This window comes from Onychomys torridus, chromosome 22 (genome assembly GCF_903995425.1).
Source record: "Onychomys torridus chromosome 22, mOncTor1.1, whole genome shotgun sequence".
Classification (NCBI taxonomy): Eukaryota; Metazoa; Chordata; class Mammalia; order Rodentia; family Cricetidae; genus Onychomys; species Onychomys torridus.
The window spans coordinates 36,168,597-36,182,129 of record NC_050464.1 but is presented as its reverse complement, the minus strand read 5'-3'; the positions used below and the strand labels follow the sequence as shown (position 1 = coordinate 36,182,129).

General features: G+C 48.5%; 1 protein-coding gene across 1 annotated transcript in view; it reads right to left on the bottom strand.

The window, feature by feature from the left end:
• The window catches only part of Srrm4 (serine/arginine repetitive matrix 4), a 156,832-nt gene that overhangs the window by 46,203 nt on the left and 97,096 nt on the right, over window positions 1–13,533 (bottom strand). The window lies entirely within an intron of this gene.

The following is a 13,533-nucleotide window of genomic DNA, read 5'->3' as shown; positions in this document are numbered from 1 at the left end:
GAGAGATACTGGAACTCTAATGATTTTGTAGGAGAGAAATGGGCTAGGTTAAGTTGCTCACATCCTCCCTCAAGATTATAGAAACTGAAGCATGGAAGGGGTAGTTTAGCCCCCTTTGCCCCCTCTTTTTTAAAGACTCTAATTCTCTGTCCTCTCTTGCCTGTAGTTTTCCCCCCATAAACCAGTAGCTCCAAAACCAGGCAAGCCCCAAAAGTATTAAATGGAAAAATTCCATAAACATATCATAAGTATAAACCCTTACTTCTCTGAGTAGTCCAGTGAAACCTTGCACTGGCCTACTATCTCCTGCTTGGGACATGAACCATCCTTTCACCCAACGTATCCATGCTGTATATGCTACCCTACTGTGATTCACTTAGTAGTTATCTCTTTTTAAAAATTTTTAAAAAGATTTATTTATTTATTATGTATACAGTGTTCTGCCTGCATGTATGTCTGCAGGCCAGAAGAGGGCATCAGATCTCATTACAGATGGTTGGGAGCCACCATGTGGTTGCTGGGAATTGAACTTAGGACCTCTGGAAGAGCAGTCAGTGCTCTTAACCTCTGAGCCATCTCTCCAGCCTAATAGTTATCTTTATCAGATTAACTGACATAGTACTAGACCACTGTGTCCAAGTCACCCCTTTTGTACTTAGGAACGGCCATAAGGTACAGAGAATGATGCTGGACATTTGAATACACCAAAGGGAAGACATTGGTGTTTTCATTTTATGAGACAGTAAAAGCACAGTACGATATTTTAAGAGTGAGATCACAATTACAGAATGTTATTTCTCCATTATCATTGTTAATCTCATGTGATACCTAATTTATAAATATAGCCTTTTCATAGGCTCAGGTGTAAAGGAACAAACATGGTGTGTGCAGTGCTGGATACTCTTCTAGGTTCCAGGAATCCAATGTGGTCTTTGATGATAATATTCTTATTGGATATGCAGGCAGGGTGGGAGGGGCGATTGGATGCTTGAATTTGGACACTGCCTTCTCCATTCAGCATTGGTAGTACCTACAGCCAGTCACTGGACTCCTGAGTTCCAAGTCCCTCAATAGTAAAACAGAGAAAGCCACCAGTCCCTAGACTGTTGATTTGTCATGAGGACAAAGATAACTTAGGCCAACCAAAAGATCTAGGAAAAAAATACTTTTTAATCTTGCTTTCACTTTCTTGCAAATCAGCCAGTCTGGTGTCTCTTGCAGACAAGTGAGACAAGTGACGTCACCTACTTGGAAGAACAATTCCCATGAAGGCTTAAGGTGCCTTCCTTCTGCCAAACAACACTTGGGAGTCACTAATGTGCCTCGATCAGTGGAGTCTCAGGAGGGGACAAGAAGTTGCCTAGTCACTCAGTCTTTGTGGAGCCTGTTACTCAAAGCCCTGGATCCAAACCAAGAGGAGCCAGGAGCTTGAGGGTCCTGGGTCTGTTTTAGTTTTTTTTCTACTTTCAGACTTCGGGTCCATCATGGCTAGATGGAAGGGCATCAGCTCTTCTGCCCCAGACTCCTGCTGGTTTTATGACTCACAAGGAATGCATCTGATAGGTTCCCAGATCCTTAGGGTTTCCAGGGAGCAAGCCAAACCCAGTCAATAGGGAAGCAAGGGCAGACAACACATTTATCTCTGCCAGCCACTGATTGGCGCATCTTCAGAAGCAGAGCTGGCCGTCCCTGCCAGCCAAGGAGGAATGGAGATTCTAATCAAGGGTGCCTCCTGCCTGGTCCAAGCTAACCCAAATTCATTATCTCCAAACCTCAGTGCGGGTTGTCAGTGTGGGGAGGCAGTGACCCAATCAGGGATGCTACTGTGACCATGAAGTTTATATCCAGATGGCAGAGGAGATCATTATCACTTAAGTATGAAAAATGTGACTTATTGAATGTGACCAATTATGATGAGGATAGAGTACCATAGAGGGCTAGGAAAGTGGGAGAGTGCCTATGACTCCACAGAGTCAGAGAAGACCCCTTTGATGAGCAACAGGGACAGGAAACAGGCAGAATGAAGTGGCCTAAAATGTATTCACAGATTGATTGATACTATTGCCGGCCATATTCTCTTCCCTGGAATATTGGATGGATTTAATGACTCACTTGCCATGAGTAAGATTGTAGAAGTAATCATGTATGACTCTTTTTTTTTTTTTTTTTTTAAAGTCAGGGTTTCTCCATGTAGCCCTGACATTGGCTCTGTAGACCAAGCTGGCCTCAAACTCACAGAGATCCACCTGTCTCTGCTTCCTGAATACAGGGATTAAAGGTGCTCGCCACTGCCGCCCAGCAGTGTATGACTTTCAAACTACATCACCAGGCAATGTTTGCCTTGCTCTCCCTGACTGATCATTCTAAGGACCATCATCTGTCATGTTGTAAGGACACTCAGCCCCACAGAGAGGCCTGCTGCCAACAGCCATCACCAACATCCAGTCATGTGAGCCAGCATGTGGATATGAGCCCCCCCTAGCACAGGACAAGCTTTGGGCTGAGGAGACAATCCTTGTGGCATCTGACAACAAGCTCATGAGACATGCTGAGCCACAACTACACAGCCACATTCTCAACTCATAGAAACCGTGAAACACAGCCGCTTGTTGGGTTTGCTTTTAGCCAAGAGGATTGGGAGTATTTTTTTTTTTTTTTGTACAATAATGCATCCCTCCTGCACAGGTATCTGCAGAAAGACGAGGTGTGTACCAGGCAGAAGGACTCAAATTCAAAGACCTCAGCACATGCAGGGATGGAAAGAGGTAAGATCAGAGATAAGATCTTCACAGTGAAATGTCTGGAATTGTTCACCGGGGGATGTGCTAGCTTGCTCTTTTCCTCCAACAGTGCTAGTTCCAGCTTTCTGGACTGGGGTACCCCCCCTGGGAAATCTGCAGTAAAACAAACAGGAATATAATAAATTCTACAGGAAGTGTTGAAGGGAAGGACAGGGTCCTCCATGATAGAACATTCAAGACTTTATTTCAGACATCCTAACTTTGTGTGTGTGTGTGTGTGTGTGTGTGTGTGTGTGTGTGTGTGTGTGAGAGAGAGAGAGAGAGAGAGAGAGAGAGAGAGAGAGAGAGAGAGCACTTCTCCCTACCTCCCTCTCTCCACCTGTCTATACACACACTTGCATACACAAGTATGCAAGGGGAAGCCAGAGGTCAACCTCAGGTGCCATTCTGAGACGGGACCTCTCACTGGGACTTGGGGCTTGCTGAGGTCCGGTGAGTTCTGAATATCTTCTTGTCTCTACCCTTCCAGAACTGGGATTTTAAGTGTGTGTCACTACAGCCGGCTTCTTATACGGCTGGGGGGATCGAACTCAGGTCCTCACATTTGTGCAGCATGCACCCAAGTGCTGAGCCATCCCTAGCTCTGCTCAGCTTCCTTAGAACTGGAGGGGAGAGTGTGCAAGCTTTAGAATCCCAAGCTTGGGGCTGGAGAGATGGCTCAGTGGTCAAGAGCACTGACTGATTTCCCAGAGGAACCGGGTTCAATTCCCAGCACCCACATGGCAGCTCACAACTGTCCGTATCTCTAGTTCCAGGGGATCCAACACCCTCACACAGACGTATATGTAAGCAAAACACCAATGTACATAAAAAAAAGTACCTCATATACATAAATAAAATAAATCTTAAAAAAAAAAAAGATAAAATAAAAAACCCAAGCTCGGCACAACATCCAAGGTTCCGATGATGTTTCTGAATGAGATCCTAGGACCCGTTGTAGATACCAGGAATGAGAGTCTCAAAGGGGTAGACCCAGGAGTCTACATGCCCAAGAAATACCCCAGATAGCCATTTGTCAGATCAAGCACAACATCCAAAGATGCCACCATATGATCTGGCCTTGGTGGTCCCTCCTGCGTCTCTCCTTGTTTTCCCATTGTTCTGGCCATATGGTCTTCTTACTGTTTCTCAACTAGGTCAAAGCTTTCCTGCCTCGGGGCTTTTGTGCGTGCTGCCCTCTGCACCTGGCATGTAGCTCCTACAGTGGCTTGTCTGGCCAGCCCATCGTCCTCTCTCAAGGGTCACCTTCACTGAGAGCTGTCCCTGACTTTGGCCTCTCACTCTGTCCCCTCTTCACCAGTGGTAGGAGCCACAGGGGCTGGCTGAGTTCAGTCTTCTCTCACTGAGAATTTTTTCGTGTCCTTTAACAGACCATCTTCTGGGCTAGGACAGGAGTTCTCAAGGTAGGGACTAATTTCCTTACCTACCAAATCATCAAAGAGTGTCCAGTGGTGCCTCTGTTGGCTGGTGAAGGGATGGATGGGTGAGCAGATGAATTCTGCTGACTGATCCATACTCAAGCTCTGCCCCCTCATACAAATCAAGGTGCTGAGTAGACAGTAGGAAGAGATCGTGAAGCACCACAGCCCTTCGGTGGAACCAGACCTCAGCCTCAGCCCCCACCCCTGCGTCTTCTCTGTTTCCAGTTCTGCATCTTTTCAGGGTCTGTTTTTGTTGAAAAAAAAAAAAATGTCCACAGCTGCCTCATCTTTACCACATAGTTATTCAATGTTGAGTTAAAAAAATACTTAAAAGAAGACAAGATCTTCAGGGGACAGCTGAGACAGGAAGTTAGGGGCCGGCACACTCCACTTCACAGAGGGAGGGGGAAGCCAAGGATGCTGGGTTCCTTGAGGCCTTCCTCCTCCCTGCGTTCCTGCTAATCAGAGACCCGGCACTGATGTGCTGCTGCCCGTAGTCATGGCAACGAGCAGCTGATTCCTCGCCTCTGATAAGAGTCAGGGATGAACTTCCTACAAAACTCTCTAAGATGCCTGGGCCCCTAGCTACTTGCTCGCGGCTCCATCAAAGCATGCACTTCTCCATCAAAGCATGCACGGGGTGGAGCAGAGTTTCTGGCCGCTCCCAACAAAGCACTCATTTGGCCCAGGGCTGGAGGCCAATCCTCATGACCCGAGCCCTAGGCAGAGTCAAAGAGATTTTAGAAACAGAAAAACAAGGCCGGACTATGAGAGCTTCAGAGCCAGGCACTGTCTGTAGAGAGTGGGAAAACTGAGGTCTCAGGACATAAGGGGGTTGCCCGAGCCTACATCATCACGTCACTCATGTCAGAGCCATGCCTGGAGCTGTGGCCTTGCGTTTGCTTGGCCGGTGCTCTTTCTGTACTCCTTGGTTATAACAGCGGTTTCCATCTATTTAAGCTTCCTGAATGCCAGACACCGGCATGAACACTACTGCTCTCTCGCCCGTAAGTTCATGGCGGTTCTAAAGAAACCCACCAGCGGGTGCAGCCAGTTCCACCGTGTGTATGTGTGTGTGTGTGTGTGTGTGTGTGTGTGTGTGTAGAAACTGAAGCCTAGAGATGGAAATACATAGCCAGAATACCAGCGGTGCAGGCTATTTATAATAAAATCAACCGAGGGAGAGAGAGGGGGGATGGGGGGAGCACTACTCAGAAATATTTCAAAACTGCAAAGAAGTACTGAGCAGGGGTGTACGGCACCCTGGAGATTTCCTCTAGCGTCTGCAGGACGTAGGCATCTCAGGGCTTTGGCCTGCGTCTTCTCACAAGGAGAAGTGGCCCTTGGCCACTGGCTTTGAGACATCCCTGACTCTGACTTTCTCCATGCCACCCATAGCTGGGCCTGTGTGTACAGTGTTTCTAGCCTGGTGTCTCAGCGGATGATGATAACCCTGCACAGGGTGCAGCAGGGTGAACCTCCCTCACTCCCACTGCTGGGGACAGAGACCTAGTGAGGAAAAGGGACTTGCTTCTCAGGTAGTGGTCAGACCCTACATGCTTGTTCTGCCTCAACATTGTGGATGGCCCACCCCTGTCCCTGCACTTGCCAGGGGCTTGGAATCTTCTGCTTTCTATACTCGACAGAAGCCCAGGCTTCCAGGCTCCTGAGTCTCCTAGAAATCCCAGAATTCATCACAGAACTGACCTGGTCCAGCAATAAGATGGATGTGGCTAATTTGTGGCTGGGCTCCTGGGACTCTGGCCTGGAGTCTTGGAACTCCAAGTCTTTTTCAAGGTTAATCTAGTTAATGAAGCCCACTTGGAGGTAATCTACAGGCACCTTGACCCTTTGAGCTTTCTTATCATGGTTGGAAAAAAAAAAAAAGCAACAAAGTTTGAGAGAAGACGATTGGGCAGTGCTGCTGTGGGAAGTGTCATTTGGATGCGGGGATGGTCACACTCATTTTAGTAAAAAAAACTGAATGAAAAACCAAAGTTTCACACGATGATGTTTCCCTCTGCCTTCCATTCATTGCCCGACAGATGTTCACCGACTAACGACTTCACGGCAGATTACAAGAACACAAAAGTCCACACCAAGCCACGGTTTCTGCCCTCGAGGAGTTCCATCATGGAAGAGGATGGGGATTCCCTAAACTGGAAAATAAAATGCAGAGGACTAAGCTCTCTGGCAGAGAGAAATCTGAGTGGCAGCCTGGAGAATGTGGGCAGGAGACCAAGGCGAGTTCCCTGAAGGATGAACAGAAACTGGTCATAGCAGAGAGAAAGGCAGGCAGAGCAGGAACACTTCTCATAACTACACAGGACACAGTGGGTTAGAATAGACAGATGGGGCCGGGCAGTGGTGGCGCACGCCTTTAATCCCAGCACTCGGGAGGCAGGGCCAGGTGGATCTCTGTGAGTTCGAGGCCAGCCTGTGCTACCAAGTGAGTCCCAGGAAAGGTGCAAAGCTACACAGAGACACCCTGTCTCGAAAAAACAAACAACAACAACAACAACAACAACAACAAAAAAGACAGATGGGGGATGGAGGATGGAAGGTCGGAGACAAGGAAGAAGAGCCACGTGAACAGCTGCTTCTGGGGGCTTAATGTGCACATGAGCCACTTGGATTTCAGGTCGGGGGGGGGGGTGAGCACTGACTCAGAGGGTCTGGGGATAGCTTGGGTGACTCCATTCTAACCCATGCCAGGTGCTGCTGTCCCCTGGAACACACTTGGGGTACTCACACACTTGGGGTACTCAGGTTGCAGATTCTACAAGAGATTTGGGCTTTATCCTAGGATGAGCTATAGTCTCTGTCTGTCTCTGTCTCTCTGTCTCTGTCATCCACCAATTGTCTCAGGAAAACAGCAGGATGGAAGACTGTGTGTGTCTCCTCTGTCTCTGTCTCTGTCTGTCTGTCTGTCTGTCTCTCTCTCTCTCTCTGTGTGTGTGTGTGTGTGTGTGTGTGTGTGTGTGTGTAACTCTCTTGTATATCAATAATTACCTCGTCTCAAGTATAGGTTAGTAAAACCAAAAGAATTAAATGTAGAAAACTCAGCTCAGAGTTTCTTGTCCAGCTGCCACCTGGCCTAGGTTTTGAACTCTCATCATAGAACACACCTATATGCTGCCCCCCATGCCCAATCCTCCTTCAGTCCCCCCAGGTTGTCCTGCCAACTGCCATCTGCAGTGAGGGATCAAATTGTTGAGCAGGGGATGCGAGCTGATTGCTGGGCCTGCCTAGAAGGAATGGTTTCCCACTTGAGTGTGCCATGAGAATAATTAGATGATACCATGAAAGCACGTGGCTCAGCTGTCCCACGGCCCTGGGTTCAAGCCCCGATCCTGCCGTTGTCTGTGGCCATGAGTGAGTCTGGAACCCTTGCATGCACCAGGATTTCAGACACAGGCTGTGGAGTCCTCTGAGGAGAGCGGGTTTTTTATTATGTAAGGTATTGTGCCCCTGGAGGGATCCTGCAAGATGAGTTCCTTTAAGGCATCATCATGGCTCCTGCTGGTAGGCGGGATGAAGGGAGCCATGCCTTGGGAGAGTTTGTCAGCTTCAGAGGAGGCCCTAAGTCCAGTACAGTGGGGAGATACTTAGTCCAAGAACTGGGAGAGGGGAAACTCCTGGGAGAGGCTACCAACAACCGTTCAACTATTCTCCATTCAGGGCATAGTTATTGAGCGCCTACTGTATGCTGCCTATGTTGTTGGTGCTGGGGTAGTCAACCGGATACAACGACAAAGCAACCCCTGCCTTTGGTAGTTCTGAGTGGGCAGCAGGGAGGGGCGTGCAGAGAACAGACACAAGGAAGGGGTAAATATGTAGACCATCAGATGGGGATGAGAGCCGCTGAGGGAAGAAACGGAACATAATGCAGGGGGCAGAATGCTCCCAGGACAGAGAGAAAGCACTCCTGGGAGAAGACTACCATTTCAAATGAGGTCATCAGAGGTGACATCCCAGCATCGGCTTGAAGGTGGTAAGAGACTGAGTCCTGAGCATGCCTGGGAGAGTGTAACAGGCAAGGGCACCGCTGGTGCAAAGGTCCTGAGGTAGGAACCTGAGGAGCATACCAGAGACTGAGGACCAGAGGTTAGCTGGAGTTGACTGAGCCAGGGGTGAATAGGAGGGGTGATGTCAGAGAGACCGTGAGGGGCCAGCTCACAGGAGTCTGCAGAGCCCTGGCCAGTGGCTGGATTTTCATTTCAGTAAGATGAGAAGCTGTTGGTGGGTTCTGAGCCGAGGAATCATGGTGTGACTCAGATATTAAAAATCTCTTTGGGTGCTCTCTCAGGGGAGACTAAAAGGGAGGTGGTAAGATCCACAGTGAGACAAGAGTGAGGCTGGTGGGCAAAGCTGGTGCAGAGCTGACATCATGCTTAGCAGGGGCCGGACTCTCAGACAGCCAAGGTGGAATCAGCATCAACAGAGTTTGCCCAGGGATTGGACATGAAAGAGAGAGAAAGATCACCCCCAAAGTATGTGACCAGAGCTGCCAGGAGGATGGAACTGTCTCTCACTGAGCTGGGAGAGGAGTATGGCGGTCTGGAGTTCAGTCTTAGAGATAATACTTTTCATTAGGATATATTACTCACATGCCACGCCAGGTTTCATTACGGTATTTTCATACATGTCCATAATGTATTTTGATCATGCTCACCCCCATCGCCACCTCTCACCCTCCTGACACTCTTCCCTCTTCTCAACCAGCTGCTTCTCTACTTCCCTATCTTTTTATTTACTTACTTTGGCGACCCAGTGAGTTTCATTATGGTTGCTTACAGATGCGTGGACACCTTACAGTCACTACACTACTCAAGAACATCTCTCTCCCTTCCCCAGCTACTGCTAACTGCTCATGGGTCCTCAGGGAGGGGTGGGGCCTCAAAAGCCAGTCTCCCAAATGTTAATTTGAGATGCCAGCTAGATACCCTCACAGGGCTGGTCAACGGGCAGTAGGACACAGGAGCCTGGGCTTTGGTGAACCCACAGGAACCAAGAAATGCATCTGAGAGATGCTGGCATCCAGTACAGTAAAAGCCAGGGTCAGGACCATTGGGGTAAGATGGAGCACCTGGATAGACTGGTAGGGACTGGACAGGGAGGCAGCTCTGAGGTCCTTGACCCAGAGGAGTTTGGGGGTAATAAGATGGCTCAGTAGGAGGGCTCCAGCCTGATGGACTGACTCCTAAGACATGATCATGAAGTGCAGAAAGGTCCAGTTCTCCCATTTAGATGCATTCATTCATTCATTTATTCATTCATTCATTCATTCATTCATTCATTCATTCATCATTTCATTAGCTCCTCACCCTCTCACTTTTCAGCTAAGCATCATTTTACACGAATCCTTCCCTTAAGTTTGAAGTCTAGCAGGAGGGATGGGACCAGGGCATATAATATATTATTCCAGGGAAGTGAAAAACATCTGAGAATGAAAGAACGTGGGGAAGAGAGATGTCTGTCTGTAGGAAGCACAGCCAACTGGGTGCAGGAGGCTGAGTCTGGTCCAGGAGGATGTGAAGAGTCCCAGACAGGAACGGCCAAATAATCGGCTTGATCACCCACCAGCCCAGTGACCTCGGCCCAGTCCCTCCTTTCCTTCTGAAAGGCAGTCACCTGGCAGAGCTGCTGTGGGGAAGAAAAGAGACAACATGTACCCAGAGCTTAGACAGTGCCTGGCACTTGGCAGCACTTCCAAGCTTGCCCCTGGGGACCCACTCATTGCTGATTCTGATGGCTTTCCTCCCCAAAGAGCCTGAAGTGAGGAATTCTGGGCAGAAGAGGAGAGGGGGTACAGTTGGGGTGCCCTCAAGGGTCTGTTGCGAAGCTTCTACCCTGAGAGTTAGCTTTGGTGCCTGCTGGATGCATGGCTGCTTCAGTACCTATCAATAGCGTGACCTGGCTTCTTCCTTAGTAATTCAAGGATGGAACTGTCCCTCTCTCTCCATTCAGAGACACACACCACTGGACTCTTCTGGGAGCTCCCGCAGGCAGAGGAATCCTGAGATACACGCACAAATGCACACATGTCCACGTACATCACACACCTTCCTCCCTGCTCACACATACACTCCTGATGCCCTAGGCTACATGCAGTTTGGGGACAACATTCTTAACAAGCAGAGGGTAAGCAGCTGCAGACATCCACAGAGAGGGCCGAGCAGACAAGTCACAAATCTCGATGGCAGGCGGCAAGCAGCGGATGAGCTCCTGAGGTCTGGGCTCGTTAGTTTTGAAATAACACAGCAGAGAACTGAGATAAAGGGTTTCGATGGGGGCAGCTGTCAGATACCTCGTCTCACACTGATGGAGCCACTGGCGGGCTGTTGGGCCATCTCTCCGGGTTAACTGTATTACTGGATCCCAGGGTTAGCATTTGTCCCTGCAGGACACTGAGCCGAAGCATGGATAAGCTGTCATCTGGGGGGAACAAGTATTGAGGGCAGGGCACTCGGAGGGTCAGGGGCAGAGCTGAGACCTTCATCTCTGCAGTTGGAGTAAGTGCTGATGGTTGGCCAGACTCCTGCTTCTCAATACCATGTAAAGAGAATCAACATGCTGTTTGCAAATTCCCCATGGATGCTCATTTCCAAGAGGTTCTGTCCAACTCTAGAGGCAAGGCAACCTACAGCCAGTGACCTCCTGATGCCACTGTACCAAAGACCTACTCCTTTGCTTCAAGGCAGGGCCAATGCTGTGTAAGGGCCCATGGGACATGCTTAGGACATTTCTTGGAAACTCAGTAAATGACTGATGTTATTTTTGGTTCGCTTGTTTGTGTGATGGTAAAGGTGGTGGTGGTGGTGATGGTGGTGGGGAAGATAATAAGATAATGGTGATGGTGGTAAAGATAATGATGGTGATGATATTGGTGGGTGATTGTGGCGATGATGGTGATGTGATGATGATGGTGGTGATGATGGTGATGATGATGGTGGTGATGGTAGTGAGGGTTACAATACTGATGCCAATTCTGACAGTGATAACAATGGCTCCATACCAACACCACCAATCAGGAGAAAGCTTTCAGAAGCTCTAGTACCAATCACCAGCATGTTCTCAGATCACCCTTTTCTCCCTCCTTAGGCTTACCTCAGAGGCCCCATCATTTGTCTGTATAGCCCTGTTCTCCCTGTGGGAGACAGGGAGCTCTGGAGAAAGGCAATGTCTAGCTTTACACCACAGTAGCTGTTTCTCAGGAGTCAGTCCTTTCCCTCATGGACATACACGGCTTCTCCACATCAACTGGCAAAACGCAGCTGTTGGCAAAGGTCTGTTCCTCTGTGGAGACGTTTATCAGCCTTTTAAAAGTCAAACCCATTACCTGAGAATCGTGAGTTTATTAGGGAAGTTTCTCTTTATTAGGTAGCCAGACTCATGATTGCCTCTTATGGATTTTGATGGGCTCTTCTTGGCCACAAAGGGAGTTCAGATGTGTGTGTGTGTGTGTGTGTGTGTGTGTGTGTGTGTGTGTGTGTGTGTACTGGGGACATCTTAGGAGATCTCTCTACCACACAGGTATGAACAGTTCTTAAAGCTCTGTGGTTTCTCAACTGATAACAGGGAGGCATTTAACAGTTAGGAGCCACTGGGAGCTTTGGGATCAAGCTGACTGGAGCTTAGGGCTGGTGCTGCTGTTTTCAAGCTGTGATTTCAGATGAGCCCTTTTCCCTGTCTGGCAACATGGCGATAATTACAGTATCTGGCTCTCGAGAAGACACAGGCGGGATGCGTAAGACCTTTCCTGGTGTAGAGAAGGCACTCTGTCAGTGTTAGCTGTCACTGTGACTGCAATTATTCATTGTAAATAGCTCTTGGCGGGAGGGAGACTCTTGGTGTCTTCCTGTCTTTGCGCAAGCCCATTCCTTTGCCTATATTCCCTTCCCTCCCCATCTCTGTCGGGAGAAGCCTCACTCACCCTTGGAGGCTCAGCTCAGTCATCCCACCTGACTTCTCTCATACCTCTCACTGGCTTTCTTCTACCACACTCCGAAACCACTAAGGCCATAGCAGCACATGCTGCTCGGTGCTGGACAAGGCCACTAGAGTATTCAGCTCTCAGTTTCCTTGTTTTGGAGAGACGGGGCTAATAATACATTATGTGTTTAGATGGTTATAGCAAACACACACTTATTAGGCTGAGTACAATGTCTTATCGTAATTATAATTGCAATTATGATCTAAAGAGGCTTGTTAAGTCCAATATGAAAACGAATTTCTGCGTGGTAAGGAGCCCCATGGCTCTCCTTTCTCACTCATCGGGTTTTGAGACAGCGTGACTTCCAGGTTGCCTGGAAGAGTTTGGGGAACGAGAAACACCCTGCCATGACCTCTGAAGAGCCTTTCCAGTGCTGGGACTTTGGAGAATCTGATTCTTTTTAGACTCTGGAGTTACCCACATCTTTTTGCCTCTTTCTCACTATTTTTGGGGGTTGCACCATGGATCATTAGTCATCACCCCGTCAGAGTGAAAGGTCTCTGTGTTTAATGAGACCCTATTAAGCACTAAACACTTCATCAGATATATAAGACCCATCAGATCATTTGAATCTCCAAAGGTCTCAAGGGAGGTACAACAGGAGGCTGAGAAAAGGATAGTGACTTGCCTAAGGACCTACAGTGAGTTGTGAAGAGAAACCTAGCACCCTCAGAGAACTATAGCTTGGTATATTTAACTTCCAGACAGGACATGTCCCCACGACCCAGATGGACCATCTCCACAGTTTCCAGAGTAACCACATCCCTTTCTCCCTCTGGCCCCGTGGCCACCTCCTCCCCCTCCCCTGCTGGTTCCTATTGTCTTCACCCCATTTTCTTGCCTGTGCCCAACTTCCCCAGCTGCTGCCCATTCAGTCTATTGACCAAGTCATTCAATCAATCAGCTAGCTTCCCCTGACAGCTGAAAAACACCCCATCCACCAATTTTCCCTCTGGCGTCTTTCAGAGGTCCATGAAACCTCCCTAATTTGGAATTTGCAATGATTCTGACATAGAACCTATGTTTCTCATTCTGGCTAAAAAAAAAGAAGAAAGAAAGAAAGAAAGAGAGAGAGAGAGAGAGAGAGAGAGAGAGAGAGAGAGAGGGAGGGAGAAAGAAAGAAAGAAAGAAAGGGAAAAAAGAAAAGAAAAGAAAAGAAATGTCATCACAAGAAACCCTGGAGGCTCCTGGGAAAGGACCCGGCAACCACAGGGCTGTGTTTTTCCATCTTTCCTCTTTTCTTCTCCCCCCCTTGCTCACACCCACACCCACCTCTATGGGCTATGACTGACAGCACCATTGTCTATGCTAATAT